We start from the raw sequence: 13,806 nt of genomic DNA on the forward strand, positions 1-13,806 counted from the left end.
AAACGACGGGCATGCCCGTTCCTAGCTAGTTGTTGGATCTTGGAAATTTTTTGGTGTTTATATGATTAAATAGATACTTTTGTACCTACAAAAGATTTTTTCAAAAAATAAAAAGCAATCTATGAGGCAACATTGTTTGTCATTCCAATATGCACCCTTGTGCACAATATGAGATCATTTGAGCAAACTATGTCATGAATGTGTCCATAAGATTGATCATTTGGCTTGAAAGCCATGAATCTTCACACATGATAGCTCATTTTTTAGAACACTTTTTAAAAATAATTACCGTATTACAAGTTTATTATTTTTCTTCGTAACTTTGTCACATATAATGATACACTGCGAAAGTTTTACTTTTTTATTATTTTGCATGCCCATTTCAAAATGCGGTCACAACGGCGGGCATGCCCATTCATAGCTAGTGGCTGAAAATTTGAAAACTTTTGATGCTTGTATGATTAAATAGATACTTCTATACCTAGAAAATATTTCTGCAAAAAATAAAAAGCAATCTATGAGGTAGCTGCAGTTCAAATTGGAGCCGGTTCCTACTAAATCTGGGGAAATTTGTCTTTTTCACGAGAGGTGTCTCACAGCTTTTTACACCCAGCCATTTAGTCGATTGTACATTAAATATAACCTAATATTTTAGAAAAATGATTCGGTCCAATTGTGCAATGAATATTTGATAGGTTATTCACAAAAAAATTATTTTGGACAGTCGGAAAATGGACAATGAAAGTTTCGTGTAAAGAAAATGAAAACTCCCTTATGTAATATCGTTTGTCACTACACGATGCAAACTTGTGCAAAATATGATGTCATCTGAGCAAACTATTTTAAAGAGGGCGGACACCGAGCGGGCCATCGATCCAAATGGACAAAAGGCGGCCAAAAGCGTCGTCTGCTTGGATCGGCGCGTTGGAGTTGCTCTTATCCATAAAATGTGGCATAACTTCAGAGGAAAATTTAGTGCTGCCATTTTGAATGATATTTTTGATAGTTGCTTCATAAATCCCCTTACTTTCTAGCACTTAGAAGTTTGTAAGTGACACATGTCTCAAACCAATAAGAATGCAGAATCACTCTCCCACGGATCACCCTACCGAAGGCATCTGAGCTGTCCATGTCCTACATATCCAACGTGTTCTCCCTCTCCTACCTAAACCTAGAGCACGAAACACCCGCCTCCCTACGCACCGCCGCCCCTCTCTCTCCCTCTCCCAGATCCAGATCAAGGATACCGCCACCTTCGGTGCCCATGCCCCTCGTGCCCCTCCTCTCCCTCCGCCTCCGCTGTGGCCGGCTAACGCGCAGTCCTCGTCCTCCTCTGCCTCCTCATCCTCCACGACCGTACGCACCAAGGCCGAGGCGCGAGCCCAGCGCGAGCCACTTCTGCTTGCCCTCGTCCCGCGGCATGGGAGAGGATGAGGACGAGCCCTCGTCACGCGGGGAGCTGCGTCACGCGTGCACGGGGATGGGCGTGGCGCTGACCAGGCATGTGAGCCAGCTCAAGATTCGAAGGATGGCAGTTCTTGTGGTGAGGCAGGGGCGCGAGCAGTAGCGGTGCAGCGCGAGCACCGGCAGGCGCATCGTGGTGGGGTGCATTCCGTACCGGGTATGCGAGGGCGAGGGCGAGGGCGAGCTGGAGGTGCTGGTCATCAGCTTGTGAAAGGGGCACGGCATGATGTTCCTCAAGTGCCAGCAAGGCCCTCGACGTCCTCATCGACATCTGCGGAAGTCAACTCCTCCCCCTTCGTTTTTTCTGATGGTATGAGGCGATCCTCATTTTGATCCCCACCGCCGCCGGGACGCTGAGCTGAACGAGTGGTCGCATTCGATTGGAGCAGGTTCAGGCGCGCAAGGTCGTCATGTCCGAGGACGACACCGCGAGGGGGCTGGTCTAGCTCTTCGATGACCATGCCGTCACCGAGATCGTCATTGGCGCCATTGCTGACCGGGGATACACCAGGTACCCGCCTACCTAGCACTCTCTTGAACCTGCAGTAGGTTCATACGTCTAGTGTCAGTGTGCGCACGCGTGTGGATGTAGGGATGATCGATACGTACAAGATAACATTTCCTAGCTAGATATGGTGTGATACAAGATACATTTTGTGATTGTGATTGTGATGGATATGGTGTCTGTGGTTGCTAGGAAGTCGCGGACGCCGAAGTCCAAGAAGGCGGTGAGGGTGCAGCGGAAGGCCAACCCCTCTTCCAGGATCTGGTTCGTCTACAAAGGAAACCTCATCTGCACTAGGTATGCATATGTGGCAGTAGGGATGGATGCCTTCCCGTCTACTCTTGATCCATATAAAGAACATCCACAAGGGCAAGGATGGGAGCTGGCTGAATTTTGTAGTGCCAAAACTGTTCTGAATGCTCTTAATTCAACTTTAATTTCCAAGGCTTGATTTAACTTTGCCTTGGTTTGGCCTAAGTATAGCTGGCTGAATCTGTCTGTTTCCTAATTGTAACAATATGTGTAGTTTAGGATTGCTGGCATTCGTAAGCTCCTGCTTGTTTCCATAATGACGAGTTCTCCATATCAAATTTTAACTCATTCCACAGTTCATGAAATATAACTCATGCTAATATCAAGTCGTTGCAGAGAAGAAGGCAACGTCTCTTACATATGTATTTGTGCTAACTTACTTCAAACTGCTAAATGTTGAATAGTGAGTTATCATTCTCGCAAAGAGAGAGTGAATTTTGGATGTGAGTCTCTATTATCAGCTAGTGCCACTTTCAACAACTTTTTGTTGATTTTGCTAAATCTGTTACTTATTTGTCCTGAATATACTAATGTCAGGGAGTTTTGTGTGGCTGATACTAGTAATGTAGTTCAATTTTCAGTTGTCTGGAATCTGAAAAATGTTGTTGTTTTGCCTCTGTTTTTGGTTCGCTTTGTTGTCGATGTTTTTGTGCCAGCGCAGGCTCGCGGTGAAGAACCTCAAGGCCGAGTAGGACCCCGGCAAGCCCAAGCGCACCTCAAGCACCTTCTTAGTCTTCATGGCAGCCCTGGTTTCGATTCGTTGGCGTGGTTCGGTTTGTGTTGCCTCTGTGGCATCGTAACGTGTCCTGACTAGGGGCAGGGCATTTTGGTTTTCTTTTCACAGGGATAGCTTCAGCAAGGACTCCAACATCAAGCAGGTTTCTCTGGTAAGCATCTCGGTTCCATTTTCTCCCGCCCCTTTCTCTTTCTCCTCGTTCGAAATGGTGCTACAATTACGATTTTAAATAGCGGATAGTGGGCTCACTATGGATTTGGGTCGGTATAGCGGATCGCAAATTGCGGCGCTATTGCGGGCGCTATGTCCTCACAACATACTTATAAAAATGTGCAAGATATTAAGCGTGTTTCGTATATTTTTATAGAGTTGTTAATAAAAATTGTTATTTTAACTTTGCAATTTATTTGTATAAGCTCTGTGTGACAGTCTCCCTAAGTGACATGCACATAAGATCTTTGTGTCGTCAAAGCTGTGGGCTACAGTCTACAAAACCACTTATGAAACAATTGTGTCCATGTGTATCCAGCCCCAAACCTCACTATTTTAATCAAAGAACTTCTCTATCTAGAAGCACCATATTAAATTAATCAACTTGTAATGAGATCAGACTTCTCGTGTATTGACTGTCTTGGTTCTACCCGCAAAAAAAATTGTTTAGGTTCTCCACTTTCCACTGTGTACCAGAGTAGCAGCACCTGAGGCTAGCATCAAAACCAAGGAGAGAGAGGTGGGTCGTACAGGAGCTTGGACGATAGTGCATGCGTGACACACATGCTTTTGGTGGTGTTTAGGGTTCTGGTCTGACTACCATATTTTATGAAGTGAGAGCGCTACGACCGCACCACAAAACGCTATATAGAATGCAATATCGCTGTCACATACTCAGTATCGGACGAATCATGACAAGCCCGCTATATCACAATGCAATGCAAAAGAGTTAACGTTAGGTGCGCGCTACTGCAAGAGCGGGGGTAGAGGCCGCTATTTAAAACCTCGCCTTGCGATAGTTTTCCGTTCGAATCATGTGTCTTGATTTGTGTTTTAATTGCAGGTTGGCAAGGCCGGTGGTGAGAAGTGGAAGTCTCTTAGTGATGCTGTAAGTTACCTATTCCCCCATCCCCTCTGTGTTACCACTCTATTCGATGTTGGTCTCTTCCGCGTGATCTCAGTGTTTGCTCAATGATGCGATAAAATTTTGGCCGACCATGTGTTGGTTTACATGTTTCGGTGTCGCTGCAATGCGTCATTTGGGTATTGTTCAACCTAGTTGGTCAGTGAGACTTTAAATTTAGTCGCTATGCAATTGTTGATATACTGCCTAATCTTGATTTGGTTGTTCAAATTTATGGTTTGGTGTGTTCAATTGTCTGTAGCCCTGTTAGGATTTGTACACTCTATGTTCATCGATTCAAACTGTTGCTTGAATGTTAGTTTCCATATCCGCCTTGCCATTTTGCATGTGTTTTTCAACTATTCCTCTTCTGTTACTTCTTATCCTGAGATCCATTGCCTTGCACCACACTAATGTTTCATCCTTGCACCACACTGATGTTCAAATGAATTATGAATTGCAGAAGAAGGCTTCCTACTTTACCAAGGCTGAGCAGCTCAAGGTCGGGTACACGACGCCTACACGGATTAGAAGAGTAGAAGCGGGGGAGGGGGTTTGAAGTCTTTGGAACTTCACCATTGCTACGAATTGCTAGTGTAATTGATTGATGATTGATGGTTCTGTTGTTGGTAGAAATGGTTAAATCCTATTAGGCGGTTGTTGTTGCTGGTAGAAATGGTAGCTCTAGTCCCATGTAGTGTAGTTCACGTGCTTGGGTTGCCCTATGTTGCTTCATGTTTATGTTAATTAAGTATGTCAAATGTACCTACTGTTGTGTCGTGGCTTGTTTGAATTCCCTCTTTGTTTCACTTTGTTGCTGGAATAATCATAAGTTTCTGAATATTTGTTCTTGAGGCCCAAAAGAGAACTGGAATGTAGAAGGCCACGTCCTAGAAAAACAAATTATCAAATTCGTGGGCTTGGCCCACGTAGCAGATGCAAAGTGATAGAAAATATATTTTAAATGGGCTCGGCGCATCTTTAACACCGAACTGGACCGGGTTGATTCTAATCTACGACCAATTCCTTTGGTCAAAATTTTGCCACGTTGGATCCGATGTGGCTTGGGCAAACAAGCAACGACCAATACAATTGGCCGTAGAACCAACGACCTTTCGTTGGTCGTAAATGTCTTCGACCATTCCATAAAAAAAGTCGTTATAGTTCATTAGATATCCTCAGCTTTTGACCGTCTGTTTTTGGTCGTAAAAAGGTCGTAAATGGAAATCAACGACCATTCGGTGATCAATATTGAAGGTCGCAAGTTAGCATATTTCTTGTAATAAGACCTTCAAACTTATTCTCAAGTTTCCTTACTGCATTGCAATATCCAGTTATGGCACGGTTTCTGACATCCCATTCCTACATCACTTGACTGACCACTAAATCTGAGTCGCCGTATACCATCATGCGTCGGACGCCGAGTGAGATGACCATACACAACCCGTAGAGGACGGTTTCATATTCAGCCTCATTGTTGGAGTAATCAAAATGAATCTGGAGAAAATAATTGAGGTTGTCGCCTTTTGGGAACACCAATAGCACACCAGCACCGGACCCATTCAACATTTTGGAGCCATCGAAGAACATAGTCCAGTGTGTCGAGTGAATTTGAGCTGGCTGCTGTTGTTCGACCCACTCAACATGAAATCAGCAAGGGCTTGAGATATTATTGCTTTCTTTGCCTTGAACTTGATGTCAAAATATAATAGCTCGATAGCCCATTTAGCCACACGACCTAATGCGTCGCGATTGTTAAGGATCTCTGATAATGGAGCATCGCTGATGGCTGATATCGAGTGATCTTGAAAGTAATGCATCACCTTCTTTACTGATAAGTATATTCCATAAATGAGATTCTAGTAATGAGGAGACATATGCTTCGAAGGGATCAATACTTCAGAAATCTAATAGACTGGCGCTGGACCTTGTAAGCTTTGCCTTCTTCTCGCTCGACGGTCAGAACCATGCTGACGACTTGATTAGTAGCATGGTCGGGCCATGAAACGAGCATAGGTCGGACGATCAAGGATGACATGATATGCACTATGGAAATCTACCACCTCGAATCTCAACTTCTCCTTGCGAAAGTTTTTGTCAGAACCGAAAATGACCTCCTACGCAATCTGGCCGAGTGACTTGGCCTTCTTTCCGGGAATGACTCCATGGAACTGCATATTGCTCTTGCTGAGTCGGGACATTGGAATGCCCATCCCCTTAAGAGTTTCTACATACAAAATATTCAACCCGCTTCCTCCATCCATCGGGACCTTGCGAAGCCGAACACCTTCCACAACTGGATCAACCACCAGAGTCTATCGACCTCGAGTAGCAACATGAGTTGGGTGATCCGACTAATCAAACGTTATGGGGGTCTGTGACCACTTGAGGTATGTGGTGGTGGAGGGTACAACCATGTTGACTTCTCTATTGATGACCTTCAATCGACTCGTGCTCTCCACGTCAGAAAAGTCATCAGCGTTGCTTGAACTTCTCGGAAATCAACTTTCTCTTCAACATTCTCCTTTTCAGGATCCTTTCCACTCGACCGATCCTCTTCAAACTGTTGGATCAACAACCTACACTAGTGAGTGGTGTGCTTAGGCAATATCAGATTGCCATCTTCATCTTTCTTCGTGTGGAGTACACACGGTTGATCCAAAATATCTGACTGACACTTGGACTTCTTGGGGGGAAATTGCCCCTTGGGTTTTCCCTTGAATATTCCTTCTGCCGCCAGGGCGGCTGCTTCTGCCGGAGTGGAACCATCAGGCTTGCACTTCTGCTTCCGATTGGAGTTGCCACCAACATTGTTGTCGACTGCTTTCCCTTTACCGTTGCGGATGCGGTCTTCTTCTTCGCCATTGGCATATCGGGCAGGAATCTCCATCATCTTGCTCATGGACATGTCGCCTGTACGACCGAACTTCAAATACAACTCTCTGTATCTGACACCGGCTTTGAAAGCACATACTGCCTGGTGCTCAGAAACATTCTCCATCGTGTGATGAAGGGTGGTCCACCGCTGAATATAATCTTTCAAAGATTCATTCGACATCTGCATGCAAAGCTGCAGCTCGGACAGACAGGCAGGAAGCTTGCATGTCCCTTCGAATGTTTTTATGAACACTTGGGCGAGATCTTCCTAGCAGTAGATGCTAGAAGGACCCAACTGATTCAGCCACGCCCTGGCCGAAGCATCTAGCAGCAAAGGCAAATGCTTCATGGCGACGTTGTCATTACCTCCACAATTTGCACTGCCACTCGGTAGTCATCAAACCATGTTTCAGGTTTGGATTCTCATGTGAACTTACTTATTCTGGCCGCCAACCTGAAGTTCGAGGGAATATCAGCAAAACGGATCGCTCTACTAAAGCACTCAGGACCAGAAACTGCAATACCGCTTCCACTCGGATGATCAGTGTTGAAACCATCTCTGTGAGCTCTACCCCTATCAATCCTTCACTGCGTGCGTACATTTCTCGCATCAAATCCAGGACTCCACTCATCACCGAAGGGGCCATGTCGTCGTAGTGTCGGGACACATACATACCGCTCCTCGGAGGAGAATGCACCCGACGGCGGTCATCACGGTGATAACACGGAGCGAACTGGTTCCGCCCCTGGTCTGTGTGTTGATTCTCTTGGTAACCCCCATCTCTGCGACGCTGAGGTGACCCTGGACTGTAAACTGAATGAACTGTATCTGCTCTGGGTGAATTACTGTGCAATTTATTCAGCGACTGTGATATAGCTGAATTTTGTTGCTGCGTTGCTTGAAGCACAGTAAGAATCTGCTCTAAGCCTCTACCAGCCTCTGAGTTTGATGGTTGAATAGAATCTTCTATCTTAGGGGTGGCTCCAACATTTAGTACCGGAGTACTATATACCTCAATGTTGTCCTGTCGCCCACTCGAGAAGAGTTGTTGCTAATGCCGCCTGGAAGATGGACGACAACGTGCGTGTCCAGTCGACTGTTCTCTGACCTCGCGTTCGCCGTGACCGAACCCGGGCGGGCTCTCCATAGAATCCGTCATGAAAAAATCGGCTGCTGGATTGCATCTCTCGCACTCGGAAGGGACATCGGACTGATCTAATGCCGAGTGGATTGGGCTCCAGATAGGTTCAGCAGGCTCGATGGCAGCAACCTGCGGAGATCGCAGAGATGACGCATGGAGAGCCACTGCGTGCTTCACCCATCGCTGAAGTCGTGAGCGACCAAATCGCTTGTGACGATGAAAAGCGGAGCGAACGGTCGACAACGGAGTCAATGGTTGCCGAAGGAGTACACCACAGGAGCTTGCATGGAAGTGCGTCGCACCACAGATCTGGAGCGCCTCAATGTCGAGAGGCGCCTCCTGAAGCCATGCTGACTCATCGGCAATGAAGATGAGCGCGCCGAAACGGATCTCGCTGCCCAGAAATGAATCGCAGTCGGAAGACATGACGACGAGTAAAGATTGCAAACTTGCCGGAAGTCTCTTAGACGCTTGCCCCAAGGTGGGTGCCTACAGTCGTGGGAATGAACCTAACAGTAGAGGTGTAGGGTACGAAAGGAGAGGGTAGAGTCCTAGCTACGACAAGCTTGTACTCAAGATGTATGAGTTCATGCCCCTCTTGTAGAGGTAACAACCCTACGTCTTAGTGCTTTGGAGCTCTTGCGGTGTGGAATAAGTGTTAGAGAGGGTGTGAACCCTTGAGCTAGAGGGAAGGGGTGTCTTATATAGAGTGCGCTACCGTCATCAAGGCCCCAGCATCTAAGGGTTCGATCAATAGAGTTTAAAGGCATACATTACTGATAAAGTATGTATGTAATTAATGGTATTCATGATGATAAGCCGAACGCTCGCATGTTAGCCTCCCTGGAGTGGCTTCTGGACTTCTGCGTCGACTGGTTTCTTCCCGAGTGGAAGTTGGTTGTCGAGTGAAGGGGAACATCTTCCGAGTGAATTCTTACCGAGTGACTTTAGATGCCATGGATATCCAGTCGGAATCTTCTTCATGACCATCAAGTCTTTAATGAGGTACCCTTGGGTAGGACGTCTAGGTCAGGCCTGTGAGTATAAGGAATTGGCTTACACTCACCACAAGCTACAGCATGAGCATCCCAACACAACAATACATTCAATCATCATGTAGAAGACCAAGGTCCGACTATGGACAAAATCAAACGATAAAAGAACGACGTCCATCCTTGCTATCCCAGGTTGTCGGCGTGGAACCCAACCTATGATCAATGAAGAAGAAGAATAAGAAGAAACTGCAAATAGAACAATAGTCATGCTCACGTCAACATATCGATTTACCTGTACCTCCAAATGTTGTTGCAGTAATCTATGAGCCACAGGGACTAAGCAATCTCATTTCCAAAGGTATCAAGACTAGCAAAGCTTAGTGGGTGAGGTATGGTTAAGGTGGTGAGACTGCAACAAGCACTAAGCATTTATTCGAGTGGCTAACTTACGAGTACAAGAATCAAAGGGGTGATCTACGCATAAACGGACATGAACTAATAATGATCTTGAAGTGATACTGAACACCTACTTATGTCAAACAAAACCCCATTGTGTCCTCTCTCGGACACAGAGCTCACGAGAAGAGGCAGTCATGGTTACGCACACAGTTTGCATATTTCAATTAAGTTTACTTCAAGTTTGCTATGACCGGGTGTTAAACAAAGTTTCCAAGTTTCCACATAACCACAGGCATGGCTTTCCAAAAGATCTAACCCTACAGGGGTTCACCAACTACTCCATCACAAACTACCACAAGCTTCATCGGAAATCTCGACCACGAAAAACCCGTAATCTCCTCGGATTCCTAATGGAAAGCCTCAACCTCGAGATAGCCCAAAGTATCCTCGGAATCCCTTGCAAAAGACGTTCGAGAAGGGTACAACAAATCTAGCAAGACCGCCCGACTGGCTAGATCCCAATAGGAGCTCCGTGTATCTCTTTCCCATGGCACTACCAAATGGGCATTACGTCGGGTTGGCTGAAACCCTGGGTCACCAGGGGGTGTTGGACATCGTCCGGTTTGTACCAGCACTCATGCGGAGCACTGGTCCGGGGGTTGATTAATTATACATGATGTCTAGGAAGTCCCTAGGGCGGTACCCATAACAACCCCAAGCATGTTAGAAGAGTTTTATCCCAAAATGTAGTACCAAATGTTGGGCCTTGCTAGAAGAGTTTTATCCCAAATTGCAAATCAAGGGGATACCATAACATCCCCAAGCATGTTAAGAACGCTCAATTATGGAACATAACACCGGTACACAAGTAACTAGGGCATTAAAGGTGGAACAAAACACCGAGCTCGAAGGCCAAGCCTTCCACCCTTTACCAAGTATATAAGTGCATTAAATTAAGTAGCAATAATATGGTGGTGTTCAAAAGAATGTCCATGTTGTCACATGGAAGCATCTACACCTGCAACTAGCAATGCTATAACAAGGCTGACCAAGCGATAACATAGCCAAACAAAGGTTCATTGGGATGTCAAGGGGGTTAGAGGCTTTTCATGGCAATGTTGGGAGGTTGACATTAACAGGTGGTAGGCAGCGAGACATAGGATAGAAACGAGACAAATAGCATGGCTATGATAGTAATGGTATCTAGGGAAATGATCATCTTGCATGTGATCCCGCTTGGAAGAAGAACGAATCCATGAAGTAGACAAACCGACGTAGTCAAACGAAATCCTTGGAGTTGGAAGCGGTTCGGAACTCTATCGAGAAGAATCATTCCGGAAACAACAATTAACACATGAAAACACCACAACATATTCATGACATAATGTGCAAGCAATTATGATGCATGTCCATTTAATTATGCGGTATTGTACCGCACAACAATCAAGTCCTACACATTAAATGAAGCTCAATATGCAACGCATTTCGTATTGACGAAACTCCATATTTTAATTAGTTAGTTCACTCCCATTTAGGTACACGACAATATTAAATGTTGTTTAACATGGCAAGAGATGAAGCAGTATTAAACTACACCATATAGGCATTTTAAATGAGGGCGGAAACAACAAATAGCATGTCTGAAACGACCACATGTGTTAATTTTGAAATTGTTCTAGATCTCAAGTAAACACATTTTATAATATTTAAACAACAAAATAAAGTGGATCATGTGATTCTACATGTCAATCTAATCGCTTTACATATATAGATCATTGAATATGGAGCTAAAGTTTGAAAGATATGACCAACACAAGATAATATGTCACGAATGCTAAATTTATACAAATGATAGCCACAAGCATATTAAAACATGGATAAACAAGATATTATGGAACTACAGAAATTCTAGAAAAGTTTAAATGAGGCCGAAACAACAAATAACAATTTCGGAAAGTCCCCATATGCAAATTAAGATTTTGGTATTGTTCTTCCTATAACAAAATTTAAGAGTTGTTAATCATCAAAACAAATGTCACCATGTTATTCTACACATTTTTCTAGTCAAGTTACTTATGTGGAACATTTTAATTGGAGCTACACGTAATGAATTATGAGACAACCATTTTAATATGACATAAATGCAAATTGCATGAAAAAACAAGTTAAATATTTTAAACATGTGTGAAAGTTGGTTATTGTGAAACTACACAAAATTCTAAGCATTTTTCATGTATAAATTTTTTAAATCCGATGCACAGTTATTTTGCTATGGATTAAATCATTTCAACATGGAATCACACAAAACAATGCAAACATCAAGTTTAAATATTTTTAGCGTGTCTAAAAGTGCGATATTATCAATCTACACGAAATTATGAACATTCTACATATCTATAATTTTTACATATGATGCATGATTAAATATTTATTAGCAATGCAAAATGATGCAATTTCCTGTAATTACGAGATTCCCTGGAAATTATATTAATTCGTAGCACTGGGGAAAAACATCTATGGGCCAAATCTGGAGATACACGGGCTAGCATGGGCTTCCGCATGATAACAAAATGGTGCTAGCCGTTCACCTTGGGCCAACAAGCCGGCGGTGGAGCGGGTCTGGTAGGCCGGCTTGAGGCCGAGGCTGGAGGATCGTTGGGCCTGGCGCCGACTGGTCCTTAGCTCTCCTGTGGGCTTTGGTGCCTAAGACGAGCTGGGTCGGGGCGTTGGAAGTGGCCCACGTGGCGAGTAGGGGCTCGGTGAGCGGGCGCTCTTTCCCGATCGTGACGAAGCAGCGGAGGGCCATGATGCGGCGCATATCGCTACGTCCGACGGTGATGTAGGGGGCTGAAAGATGACGAGGGAGGTGCGGAGGGTCCACGTCATTCGGCGGTGAGCTCCATGACAACGAGTGGAGCTTGGGGCGGTGGCGAGCTCTGGTGACGGGGCTTGCAAGCGGCGGCGCGGACCTCGGTTGGCAGCGGCTACAGCGAGGTGAGGGCACGGCGGACTCATGTGGCGGGGCTCCGATGCGGAGGTGTAGTGCGGGTCGGTGAAGGAGCACGACACGGCACACGGTAGCTGTGGTCGACCATGGCGTTGCGGATCTGGGGCATGTGGTCACCTCAACATGTCAGGATTTGTCGTGGATAATGTCCAGGGTGGGATTTCAGACAAATCTCAGACATTGGATGGGGATCCTATGGTCTAAATTTGGGCCCTGGTTAGGATTTTGGGGGAGGGAGGAGGTGGAGCTTGCAGGTGGGGTTTTTGAAGGGGGTGGCTGCAAATTAGCCTTGGGGGAAATCCTAGTGGAATGAGAGCCTCTCTCTAGAAGGTGGGTTTTATATAGGGAATGGCCATTGGTGGGTTGGATGATGTCCGTTCGATCGTGATCCGATAACCACGAATGGAGGGAAGGCTAGATGGGTCTAGTGGGTTATGTATGTGGGCTAGGTGGGGATGAGGGGGAAGGTTGTGGCCCATGACAGAGTTATACGTTTTGTAACAGTTGTAACAGCAGTAGCAATAGTACTAACTTAGCAAGGAGATAATGTGGAAAACTCGTAGACACTGGATCTATGATATTGCCAGATAATATTTATCATATAATAGTCACAACATAGGGCGACACAGAACTAGCTCCCGTTCATCGATATAATACAGGCATATATTCCATAAATAGTCATATGTTCTTATGGAAAAGAACTTGCATGACATCTTTTGTCCTACCCTCCCGTGGCAGCGGGGTCCATAAGGAAACTAAGGGATATTAAGGTCTCCTTATAATAGAGAATCGGAAGAAAGCATTAACACATAGTGAATACATGAACTCCTCATTGTACCGTAGTCACTAGAAAGAATCCCAATTATTGTTACTTTGGGGTATGGGGATCCTAACACGTAGTAGTTGCATATAACTTGCAAGATCGGATCGGGAACATAGATATAATGATGAAAACATAAATGGTTTAGATGTGAAATCATGGCACTCGGGCCCTAGTGACAAGCATTAAGCATAGCAAAGCCATAGAAACAACTATCTCCGAACATAGTGGATACTAGGGATCAAGCCCTAACAAAACTAAATCGATTACATGATGAATCTCATTAAGCTCTTCATCGACTAGCAAGCCTACGAAGGGATTACTCACTCGAGACCATCATGGAATTAGCGATGGAGGAGAGTTGGTGATGACGAGGACCGAAGATTTCCCTCTCCGGAGCCCCAAACGACTCCGGATTAGGCCTCCCGATAATGA

At 45.1% G+C, this 13,806-nt stretch overlaps 1 long non-coding RNA gene across 2 annotated transcripts; it reads left to right on the forward strand.

Moving 5' to 3' along the window:
- Positions 1-1,154: 1,154 nt before the first annotated feature.
- LOC123407402 lies at positions 1,155-4,896 on the forward strand. Of its 2 annotated transcripts, none has more exons than XR_006612594.1 (6): positions 1,155-1,774; positions 1,851-1,975; positions 2,162-2,266; positions 2,943-3,168; positions 4,072-4,116; positions 4,595-4,896. It is a non-coding gene; the product is annotated as an uncharacterized LOC123407402 (long non-coding RNA). The 2 variants fall into 2 exon arrangements; XR_006612593.1 differs by having other exon boundaries at positions 1,854-1,975.
- Positions 4,897-13,806: the final 8,910 nt, after the last annotated feature.

This window comes from Hordeum vulgare, chromosome 7H (assembly GCF_904849725.1).
Source record: "Hordeum vulgare subsp. vulgare chromosome 7H, MorexV3_pseudomolecules_assembly, whole genome shotgun sequence".
Classification (NCBI taxonomy): Eukaryota; Viridiplantae; Streptophyta; class Magnoliopsida; order Poales; family Poaceae; genus Hordeum; species Hordeum vulgare.